General features: G+C 51.7%; 1 non-coding gene across 1 annotated transcript; it reads left to right on the forward strand.

The window, feature by feature from the left end:
- The first annotated feature begins 11,125 nt into the window (after window positions 1-11,125).
- Trnak-cuu (transfer RNA lysine (anticodon CUU)) lies at window positions 11,126-11,198 on the forward strand. Its single transcript has one exon. It is a non-coding gene; the product is annotated as a tRNA-Lys (tRNA).
- The last annotated feature ends 643 nt before the right edge of the window (window positions 11,199-11,841 follow it).

An 11,841-nucleotide genomic window follows, 5' to 3' on the forward strand; every position in this document is an offset into this window, starting at 1 on the left:
AAAACAAAAAAAATTAAAAACTAATAAAAAAAGAAAGAACAAAAAAAATAAAAAAAAGAAAGAAGGAAAAAAGTAGTAGAGCACTGGTCTAATATACCAGGGGTCGGAAGTTCCATCCTCACAGGAGAAAGATTAATTTTGGAAATTAGTTGCGCGTCGTGGCCGTATAGCAAACAGTATCTGTGATGACGAACAATTAGCGACAGGCGTTTTATTAAGAGTTACTCTCAGATGTGATTAAGGCGAATGGCGCAGATGAAGCATTTGCCAAAGCGGTGCAGCATTAGGTGGGACGAGGCTGTTTGAATTACCATTTATAGATGTATTTCTCACATATCTCAGAGCCTCTCGCCGGCGTCGTCGTCGTCGTCGCCGCCGCCGCTTCTGCAGAAGTAGCAAATGGCCATCGTAGCAAATGCGGCGAGGGACGCCCTGCCTTCGATTCCGAATGCACAAAGTGTGTGGTCTTGTTTATCAGTCTATATTTGGTCGGTCTCGTAAGAGGTTGAATGTAACGAATGGGTGGGAAGGAGCAAGGGGCAGCGGCTGTGTAGAACGAAAACACAAATCCTCAGGGGTGTGAGCGTTTCGAGATGAGTCATATACATGTTATAGCTGGTCGTCAGCGACCGTGTGGCCTAATGGATAAGGCGTCGGACTTCGGATCTGAAGATTACAGGTTCGAATGCTGTCACGCACGTTTTTTTTCAGTTCTGAAAAAGATACATACCGTTTTAATGTAGCAATTGAGCAGTACGAAACCGTCTGAATGTTGCTGTTGACCATTTTTTGCTTGGAGATGCTCTTGAGCTTGAAATACACACAACAAGACCGGTGTTAACTGGCGAAATGGTCGGCAGAGTACCGACACCGCGTGTTTTGACTGGCATTTGCACATCTAAAACAACGTCGGAAAGTAACTCGTTCGGCTTTTGAGTCACATAAAGTATGTGTGTTAATTTTGACGCCACTAGCTCTGCATGTTGTCATGCAATTTCTTTACCTCTCAGAAATGATTATGACATAAAAGTGAAGTACGTGACGAGTGTGACGTTAGGAAAACATTAGGCAGCATGGAGAGATTCTGTATGGGACCCCCCAACTCAAACGAGTACTGTGTGACGTGCTACCCAGGAGATATCCACCGAGGTAGCCGGCTAGCTCAGTCGGTAGAGCGTCAGACTGTTATTCCCAGGGTCGTGTGTTCGAGCCACACGCTGGGCGGAACGGAATTTTGTTCCGCTGCAGATGTAAATTATTGTTTTTCTGATTAACGAGATGTAATGGAAATAGCAACTTTAAACTTTGCCTACGTCTCTGTCAGTCGCAAGGAAACTGTATTTGAAGGTGAAGGTGATTTTGTAGACATGTGTGAAAGACATGTTGTGAAATGCAAGTGTTGTTATTTGGAGAGCACATCTGTTACGTGTCAGATGTGTAGCCAAGCAGTAATGGGTCGCCACAGCTGCAAATATTAGCCGGTAATATATAGTATTGTCAGCTGAAGGCTGATGATGCAGACGACCGTAAGGACGAAGTACCCAAGATTACCGCTAGGCCGCGCCTTTTTAGCTCAGTGGTAGAGCACTGGTCTAATAAACGAGGGGTCGTAAGTTCCATCCTCACAGGAGAAAGATTAATTTTGGAAATCAGTTGCGCGTCGTGGCCGTATAGCAAACAGTATCTGTGATGACGAACAATTAGCGACAGGCGTTTTATTAAGAGTTACTCTCAGATGTGATTAAGGCGAATGGCGCAGATAAAGCATTTGCCAAAGCGGTACAGCATAAGGTGGGACGATGCAGTTTGAATTACATTTTATAGATGTATTTCTCACATATCTCAGAGCCTCTCGCCGTCGTCGTCGTCGTCGTCGTCGTCGCCGCTTCTGCAGAAGTAGCAAATGGCCATCGTAGCAATTGTGGCGAGGGACACCCTGCCTTCGATTCCGAATGCACAAAGTGTGTGGTCTTGTTTCTCAGTCTATATTTGGTCGGTCTCGTAAGAGGTTGAATGTAACGAATGGGTGGGAAAGAGCAAGGGGCAGCGGCTGTGTAGAACGAAAACACAAATCCTCAGGGGTGTGAGCGTTTCGAGATGAGTCGTATACATGTTATAGCTGGTCGTCAGCGACCGTGTGGCCTAATGGATAAGGCGTCGGACTTCGGATCTGAAGATTACAGGTTCGAATGCTGTCACGCTCGTTTGTTTCCAGTTCTGAAAAAGAAACATACCGTTTTAATGTAGCAATTGAGCAGTACGAAACCGTCTGAATGTTGCTGTTGACCATTTTTTGCTTGGATATGCTCTTGAGCTTGAAACACATACAACAAGACCAGTGTTAACTAGCGAAATTGTCGGCAGAGTACCGACACCGCGTGTTTTGACTGGCATTTGCACATCTCAAAAAACGTCGGAAAGTAACTCGTTCGGCTTTTGAGTCACATAAAGTATGTGTGTTAATTTTGACGCCACTACCTCTGCATGTTGTCATGCAATTTCTTTACCTCTCAGAAATGATTATGACATAAAAGTGAAGTACGTGACGAGTGTGACGTTAGGAAAACATTAGGCAGCATGGAGAGATTCTGTATGGGACCACCCAACCCAAACGAGTACTGTGTGACGTGCTACCCGGGATATATTCACCGAGGTAGCCGGCTAGCTCAGTCGGTGGAGCGTCAGAATCTTATTCACCGGGTCGTGGGTTTGAGCCACACGCTGGGCGGAACGGAATTTTGTTCCGCTGCAGATGTAAATTACCGTTTTTCTGTTTAACGAGATGTAATGGAAATAGCAACTTTAAACTTTGCCTACGTCTCTGTCAGTCGCAAAGAAACTGTATTTGAAGGTGAAGGTGATTTTATAGACATGTGTGAAAGACATGTTCTGAAATGCAAGTGTTGTTATTTGGACAGCACATCGGTTACGTGTCAGATGTGTAGCCAAGCAGTAACGGGTCGCCATAGCTGCAAATATTAGCCGGTAATATATAGTATTGTCAGCTGAAGTCTGATGATGCAGACGACCGTAAGGACGAAGTACCCAAGAGTACCGCTAGGCCGCGCCTCTTTAGCTCAGTGGTAGAGTACTGGTCTAATAAACCAGGGGTCGTAGGTCCCATCCTCACAGGAGAAAGATTAATTTTGGAAATCAGTTGCGCGTCGTGGCCGTATAGCAAACAGTATCTGTGATGACGAACAATTAGCGACAGGCGTTTTTTTAAGAGTTACTCTCAGATGTGATTAAGGCGAATGGCGCAGATAAAGCATTTGCCAAAGCGGTGCAGCATAAGGTGGGACAAGGCAGTTTGAATTACATTTTATAGATGTATTTCTCACATATCTTAGAGCCTCTCGCCGTCGTCGTCGTCGTTGCCGCCGCCGCCGCCGCCGCTTCTGCAGAAGTAGCAAATTCGGCGAGGGACGCCCTGCCTTCGATTCCGAATGCACAAAGTGTGTGGTCTTGTTTAGCAGTCTATATTTGGTCGGTCTCGTAAGAGGTTGAATGTAACGATGGGTGGGAAAGAGCAAGGGGCAGCGGCTGTGTAGAACTAAAACACAAATCCTCAGGGGTGTGAGCGTTTCGAGATGAGTCGTATACATGTTATAGCTGGTCGTCAGCGACCGTGTGGCCTAATGGATAAGGCGTCGGACTTCGGATCTGAAGATTACATGTTCGAATGCTGTCACGCTCGTTTTCTTCCAGTTCTGAAAAAGAAACATACCGTTTTAATGTAGCAATTGAGCAGTACGAAACCGTCTGAATGTTGCTGTTGACCATTTTTTGCTTGGAGACGCTCTTGAGCTTGAAACACACACAACAGGACCGGTGTTAACTAGCGAAATGGTCGGCAGAGTGCCGACACAGCGAGTTTTGACTATCACTTGCACATCAAAACAACGTCGGAAAGTAACTCGTTCGGCTTTTGAGTCACATAAAGTATGTGCGTTAATTTTGACGCCACTAGCTCTGCATGTTGTCATGCAATTTCTTTACCTCTCAGAAATGATTATGACATAAAAGTGAAGTACGTGACGAGTGTGACGTTAGGAAAACATTAGGCAGCATGGAGAGATTCTGTATGGGACCACCCAACCCAAACGAGTACTGTGTGACGTGCTACCCGGCAGGTATTCACCGAGGTAGTCGGCTAGCTCAGTCGGTAGAGCGTCAGACTCTTATTCCCAGGGTTGTGGGTTCGAGCCACACGCTGGGCGGAACACAATTTTGTTCCGCTGCAGATGTAAATTACCGTTTTTCTGATTAACGAGATGTAATGGAAATAGCAACTTTAAACTTTGCCTACGTTTCTGTCAGTCACAAGGAAACTGTATTTGAAGGTGAAGGTGATTTTGTAGACATGTGTGAAAGACATGTTCTGAAATGCAAGTGTTGTTATTTGGAGAGCACATCGGTTACGTGTCAGATGTGTAGCCAAGCAGTAATGGGTCGCCATAGCTGCAAATATTAGCCGGTAATATATAGTATTGTCAGCTGAAGTCTGATGATGCAGACGACCGTAAGGACGAAGTACCCAAGAGTACCGCTAGGCCGCGCCTCTTTAGCTCAGTAGTAGAGCACTGGTCTAATAAACCAGGGGTCGTAAGTCCCATCCTCACAGGGGAAAGATTAATTTTGGAAATCAGTTGCGCGTCGTGGCCGTATAGCAAACAGTATCTGTGATGACGAACAATTAGCGACAGGCGTATTTTTAAGAGTTACTCTCAGATGTGATTAAGGCGAATGGCGCAGATAAAGCATTTGCCAAAGCGGTGCAGCATACGTTTTCTTCGGCGGACCTCGGAAGAGTTCCGCCCTTCGATACCTTGCAGAGTACTGCTACGTATCGAAGTGCTAGGGCTTCGCAGAAGTCGCAGTCGCAGTCGCAGTCGCAGTTCCGGAACCGCCAGCAGCAGCAGCAGCAGCAGCAGCAGTTTCCAGTGCCGCCAGTTTTGCAGTAGCAGTCGTCGCCGGACCCAGCCGCAGCTTCCGGACCCAGCCGCCGCCGCCGCCGCCGCCGCCGCAGCTTCCGGCCCCCGCCGCCGCCGCCGCCGCCGCCGCCGCCGCAGCTTCCGGCCCCCGCCGCCGCCGCCGCCGCCGCCGCCGCCAGGACCCAGTGCTTCGTCTTCCTCTCCTGCTTTCGTTGTCGTCGCTATTCTCGTCTTCGTCTTTGCCTTCATCCTTTCGCTCCTCGACGTCTCTCATCTGTCATCTGTAATCTGTTCCTGACTTTGTCCCTTGTCTGTCCCCATTCTTCTTTTCTGTGTTTCCAGTTTTCCTTACTGCCATCATGACCACCCCCACCACCACCGCCACTACCACCGCCATCGTCTATACGACGCCCTCCCTCGCTGCCACTACTCTTACTTGGTGTGCTCAGTCGCCCCCGTCCTACTATATCCCGCCCCTCCTCACCCTTCCCACCCCAGCTCCCTTTGTCGCCCCATCCCCTGCTCCTTCTCCCCAAGCCTCCACACACGACCCCTTTCCCCCACTCCCCCACACCACTCATGCGGCCCCTGCCAGGGTTGTGTCCCGTCGGGCTACGACCCATGCCGCACCATCGCCGGCGCCAGCACCACCACCTGCAGCAGCGCCACAACCAGCAGCAGCACCAACAGCAGCACCAACAGCAGCACCAGCACCAGCACCGACACCGGGACCTGCCGCTTCCCGTCATCTCCCCGTCACTCCTGTGCCCCACGCCTCCTCCCATCCTGTCCCCGCTGTTAAGCGTCCCAGTGGCACCCCCGCCTCCTCTGCACCCAAGAAGTCCCAGCATCTTCCCCCTCCCCCACCCCTAGATGCCATGGATGTCTCCCCTCCAGCCCCCTCTACTTCCTCTTCTAACTCCCCCTCCTACAAGTATCTCCTCTCCCGTCCTGATCCCTCTCTCCTGGAGGCCCGCAACCTGACCTTGCTCCTCCGCCAATACTTCCCTGCAGCCCCCATCTCCCTTCTTACCCCCCGTAGGGACTCTGTCTTGATCACCTCCCCAAGCCCTACCCTACACTCCGACATCCTCTCCCGAATTCCTCTCACCCGATTTGGACCTAATGCCTCCCTTGCCCCTGCTCCTTCCCCTTCCTCCCCCCGTCAACCCCAACCCCCACGTCGCCCGCCGACCCTCACCGCCGTGATCACTCGGCTTAGCCCGACGATCACGGAGGAAGAGGTGCTGGCGGAGTTGAAGGCCCACCCGTACCTGGAGGTGCGAGCTGTTCGCCGCATTTTCAACTCTGCGGGCCCCACTCGCCTTATGCGAGTTTTCTCCGAACACGCTCCCTCCATCGACCATCTCCTTAAGGAGGGTGCCCTCCTCTTCCACCGCCGGTATAAGGTTGACCCCTCCCGCTCCCCACCACAATCCATTCGCTGCCAGAGGTGTCTGCGTTATAACGCACACCCAACATCAGAGTGCCGCGAGGCCCCAGTCTGCCCGCATTGTAAGCAAGCGCACTTCCTCCGGCAGTGCCCCAACCTTCAGTCTCCTCCCTCCTGCAATACCTGCAACCTCCAACACCCTACCTACTCCCAGAAATGCAAGGCTCGACCTCCTCCATCCGCTCCTGAACTCACTGTTCCTCTCCGCCCTTTGGATGACCCCACCCCTCCTGGCAATTCCCTCCGTCCTCCCCCCACCGCAGAGGACATCATCAGGTTCGTCACAATAGTGCTCCAGAACGTCCATCCCTTTCAGCGTCCCCACACCCTCCACCAGATTTCCCTCGCTGCCCGTTCCGTGTTCCACCTCAACACCTACGCCACCTATTCCCACAACCAGGCCCATTTCACCTTCTCCCGTCTCGACACCCTCGTTTAAATTCCCATTATGGCACGACAGCACCGTATCCTGTTCAATAACATCCGCTCCCTTCCCACCAACAAGCACCTCCTCATGCATACCCTTACGACCCACCGTGTGGATGCCTTCCTTCTGAACGAAACCTTTCTTCAGCCCCACCACACCGTCCACACCTCGCCCTACCTCCTTCACCGGTCTGACAATCCACTCCAGATAGCGCGTGGCGGAGTTGCCATTGGCCACCACCGCCAGATCCCTGTCCGGCTCCAACCCCTCCTTCCTGACCCCACAGAACACTTGATCCTTAGTCTCTTCTTCCCCGGCCTTACCCTTACCTGTGCCACCATCTATGTCCGCCCCGCTGCACCTATTCCTTTCGACTTCCTTTCCTACATCGACCGTACCTTCTCCTCCTACGTGATCGCCGCCGACCTTAACATCCATAGTCGTTCTGCCGCCCAGTTACGGCGGTGGCATCGGTTCCTTGCCACCCTCCAAGGCGACGTCCTTCCAATTCCCCAACACACCCGCCCTGAATCCAATACCACTCCCGATGTCGTCCTAGCCTCCCCCACCCTGCTTGGCCGCATAGCGGTGGACGTCCTTGATCCCATTGGCAGTGACCATCTCCCTGTCCTCCTCACTGTATCAGACGGTCGTCGCCCCCGTCCCGACCCGCGCCATGACCCTCCCCCGAAATATGTCCATGACTACTCCCGTGCCAACTGGAATGCCTACCGGGACTCCCTTGCTCTCCAGGTCGATAGCCACCCCCTCACCTACCACCAACCTGATGACGTTACCCGTGCTGCCTCCTTTCTCCAGCAGACCTTGTCTGAGGCCGTGGAGGCCCACGTCCCTACCATTGCCATCCATCCGCACCGCCCCACCTTACCCCCACAGGCCGTCCTTCTCCTGCGTGAATCCCGCCGGCTCTACCGTGCCTTCCTTCACACACGTGACCAGGACACACTACGACGCCACCGGCAACTACAGCGACACATCAGGAACTTACTCACGGCAAAGAAACGCCGGGACTGGCGACAGACATGCACCCGTCTTAATGCCACCTTACCTATCAACTCGTCCAAGTACTGGTCAGCCTTCCGCCGCCTTACCGGATCTAAACCCTCTCCCTACTACCCTCTCCTTCATGATGACCACCCCTTCCCTGATGCCCTTAGTAAGGCCAACCATTTCGCCTCCTACCTCTCCGATATCCTTACCATCCCTGACGATCCCCAGTTCGATTATTCCCTCTTTCCTGATGTCCGTGATCGAACTGATACCTCTGTCCCCCCGCTTGCTCCTGGCTTCCAGTACTTGGACAACATCACACACACAGAACTAAATACCCCAATCACCACTCAAGATATCATTGCTACACTTCGCCCTAAACGCAACACTGCTCCCGGTCACGATCGTGTTACTTACCGTCACCTCCGTGAAGCTCCTGCCTCCTTCCTCTCCACATTGGCCAGGCTCTACAATGTGGTCCTGTCCACCGGCTACTACCCCGACCTGTGGAAAACCTCCCGGATCCTGATGTTCCTCAAGCCCGACAAACCGCCTTCCGCTGTCTCCTCCTACCGTCCCATCAGCCTTACCTCGGTCTTCAGCAAGGTCCTGGAATCCATTCTTACCCGCCGCCTACACAAGCACCTTCACCAACACCGCCTCCTCCCCCCTACCCAATGTGGCTTTCGGCCGTCCTTCTCAGCCGATGACCTCCTCCTTCACCTCACTCACCTCCTCTCCGAACAACTCAATTCCCGTCGTTCCGCCATCTTCCTTTCCCTCGACCTCGAACGCGCATATGACCGTGTGTGGCATTCCGGTCTCCTTTTCAAGCTCCAAACCTTTGCTCTTCCTCTCAACTATGTCCGTCTGGTCGCTTCCTTCCTTTCCCACCGTCCTTCCTATGTCACCATCCACAACACTGATTCCTACACCTTCTACCCCTCCGCCGGTGTGCCCCAAGGTTCCGTCCTTTCCCCTCTTCTCTACCTCCTTTACACGGCAGACATGCCTCCACCTGCACCTCCCCTACACCTTCTCCAGTACGCCGATGACACTGCCTTCCTTGCCCTCGCTCCCACCCTGCAACGCTCCCAGCACCTTCTCCAATCCTATCTTGACCGGTTCACCACTTGGTGTAACCAGTGGTTGCTCAAGGTCAATCCTTCCAAGACCCAGGCGATCATTGTAGGCAAAACCACTCGTTCCTTCCGTCTCCTTGATTTCTATCTTACTATTTATGGCCGTCCCATCACCCTCACACCTACTCTCAAGTACCTTGGTGTCACCCTCGACCGTCGCCTCTCCTGGAACCCACATCTCCGGACGATCCAAGCCAAGGCACGCTCCCGCCTCCGCCTCCTTAAGCTCCTTTCTGGCCGTACATGGGGTCTGGACCCTTCCACCATCCTCTACACCTACAAGTCCCTCATCCGTCCTATCCTTTGCTATGCTCATCCCGCCTGGATCTCTGCCCCTCCTACCTTCTACAAGTCCATTCAGATCCTAGAACGCCATGCGCTCCGCCTCGCCTATCGCATCCGTCTCCCTTCCCCCACGCGGATCCTCTATGACCTGATTCCCTTCCCGCACCTCCTCCTTTTCCTCGAACGGTTACGGATCCTCTACACCTCCCGCAAGCTTGATCCTCCACACCCTCTTGTCTCTCCCATCCTCTCCCACCCCAACCCGCTGCCGCGCCTGCATTCCTATATCCCACCTGCTCTCCATCTTTACACCCTCCACACCCTCTCCCTCGGTGGCTTCCGTCAACTCCCCCTCCCTGATGATGCCCTCCTCCCCTCCATCTACCCCTCCTACCAACTTTGAGCCTTACCTTCCCTCTCCTCTCCTTTTCCTGTAGGCACCCTCTCTCCCTTCTCTCCCTCCCTCCCCTCCCCTTTCTCCTTGGGCTTCCACTCCCCCTACCCTCCCCCTTCTCCTCCATCCCTCTCCTCCACTGGCATCTTCCCCTCCCCCTCTCTCTCCTCTTCCCCACACCTTTTCCCCTTGGCAGGCCACGACTCTGCTGTCTTCCATCAGTTACTTTCATCGTCCTACGCCGAAGACCATCGCATGTGTTTGTGCCTCGACTCTCCTGCAGTGTGTTTGTGTTTCGTCGTTTGTGCTCCGCTGGTTCACGTGTGGCCATCTGCCATCTGCGTTTGTGCACCGTGTTTCTCCGCTTTTATCCATTGTGCTACGCACGTGACCGACTCCGTTTTAACTCTGTTTTGTCTACTGTTTGTACCCCGCCGTCTTGATTGTTTTTATATCTCACTCATCTCTGTTCTGTGTATACTCTGAGGCCGAAGAGCGGCATACTTGGTCCGCTGCCGGCCTACCTGTTTGTCACAGGTATTAAAATCACAATAAAGGAAAAAAAAAAAAAAAAAAAGGTGCAGCATAAGGTGGGACGAGGCAGTTTGAATTACATTTTATAGATGTATTTCTCACATATCTCAGAGCCTCTCGTCGTCGTCGTCGCCGTCGTCGTCGTCGTCGTCGTCGTCGTCGTCGGCGCCGCCGCTTCTGCAGAAGTAGCAAATGGCCATCGTAGCAAATTCGGCGAGGGACGCCCTGCCTTCGATTCCGAATGCACAAAGTGTGTGGTCTTGTTTCTCAGTCTATATTTGGTCGGTCTCGTAAGAGGTTGAATGTAACGAATGGGTGGGAAAGAGCAAGGGGCAGCTGCTGTGTAGAACGAAAACACAAATCCTCAGGGGGTGTGAGCGTTTCGAGATGAGTCGTATACATGTTATAGCTGGTCGTCAGCGACTGTGTGGCCTAATGGATAAGGCGTCGGACTTCGGATCTGAAGATTACAGGTTCGAATGCTGTCACGCTCGTTTTCTTCCAGTTCTGAAAAAGAAACATACCGTTTTAATGTAGCAATTGAGCAGTACGAAACCGTCTGAATGTTGCTGTTGACCATTTTTGGCTTGGATATGCTCTTGAGCTTGAAACACATACAACAAGACCAGTGTTAACTAGCGAAATTGTCGGCAGAGAACCGACACCGCGTGTTTTGACTGGCATTTGCACATCTCAAAAAACGTCGGAAAGTAACTCGTTCGGCTTTTGAGTCACATAAAGTATGTGTGTTAATTTTGACGCCACTAGCTCTGCATGTTGTCATGCAATTTCTTTACCTCTCAGAAATGATTGTGACATAAAAGTGAAGTACGTGACGAGTGTGACGTTAGGAAAACATTAGGCAGCATGGAGAGATTCTGTATGGAACCACCCAACCCAAACGAGTACTGTGTGACGTGCTAACCAGGAGGTATCCACCGAGGTAGCCGGCTAGCTCAGTCGGTAGAGCGTCAGACTCTTATTCCTAGGGTCGTGGGTTCGAGCCACACGCTGGGCGGAACGGAATTTTGTTCCGCTGCAGATGTAAATTACCGTTTTTCTGATTAACGAGATGTAATGGAAATAGCAACTTTAAACTTTGCCTACGTTTCTGTCAGTCGCAAGGAAACTGTATTTGAAGGTGAAGGTGATTTTGTAGACATGTGTGAAAGACATGTTCTGAAATGCAAGTGTTGTTATTTGGAGAGCACATCGGTTACGTGTCAGATGTGTAGCCAAGCAGTAATGGGTCGCCATAGCTGCAAATATTAGCCGGTAATATATAGTATTGTCAGCTGAAGTCTGATGATGCAGACGACCGTAAGGACGAAGTACCCAAGAGTACCGCTAGGCCGCGCCTCTTTAGCTCAGTGGTAGAGCACTGGTCTAATAAACCAGGGGTCGTAAGTTCCATCCTCACAGGAGAAAGATTAATTTTGGAAATCAGTTGCGCGTCGTGGCCGTATAGCAAACAGTATCTGTGATGACGAACAATTAGCGACAGGCGTTTTATTAAGAGTTATTCTCAGATGTGATTAAGGCGAATGGCGCAGATAAAGCATTTGCCAAAGCGGTGCAGCATAAGGTGGGACGAGGCAGTTTGAATTGCATTTTATAGATGTATTTCTCACATATCTCAGAGCCTGTCGTCGTCGTCGCTG

Source organism: Schistocerca gregaria, unplaced genomic scaffold (genome assembly GCF_023897955.1).
Source record: "Schistocerca gregaria isolate iqSchGreg1 unplaced genomic scaffold, iqSchGreg1.2 ptg000001l___fragment_1, whole genome shotgun sequence".
NCBI classification, from domain to species: Eukaryota; Metazoa; Arthropoda; class Insecta; order Orthoptera; family Acrididae; genus Schistocerca; species Schistocerca gregaria.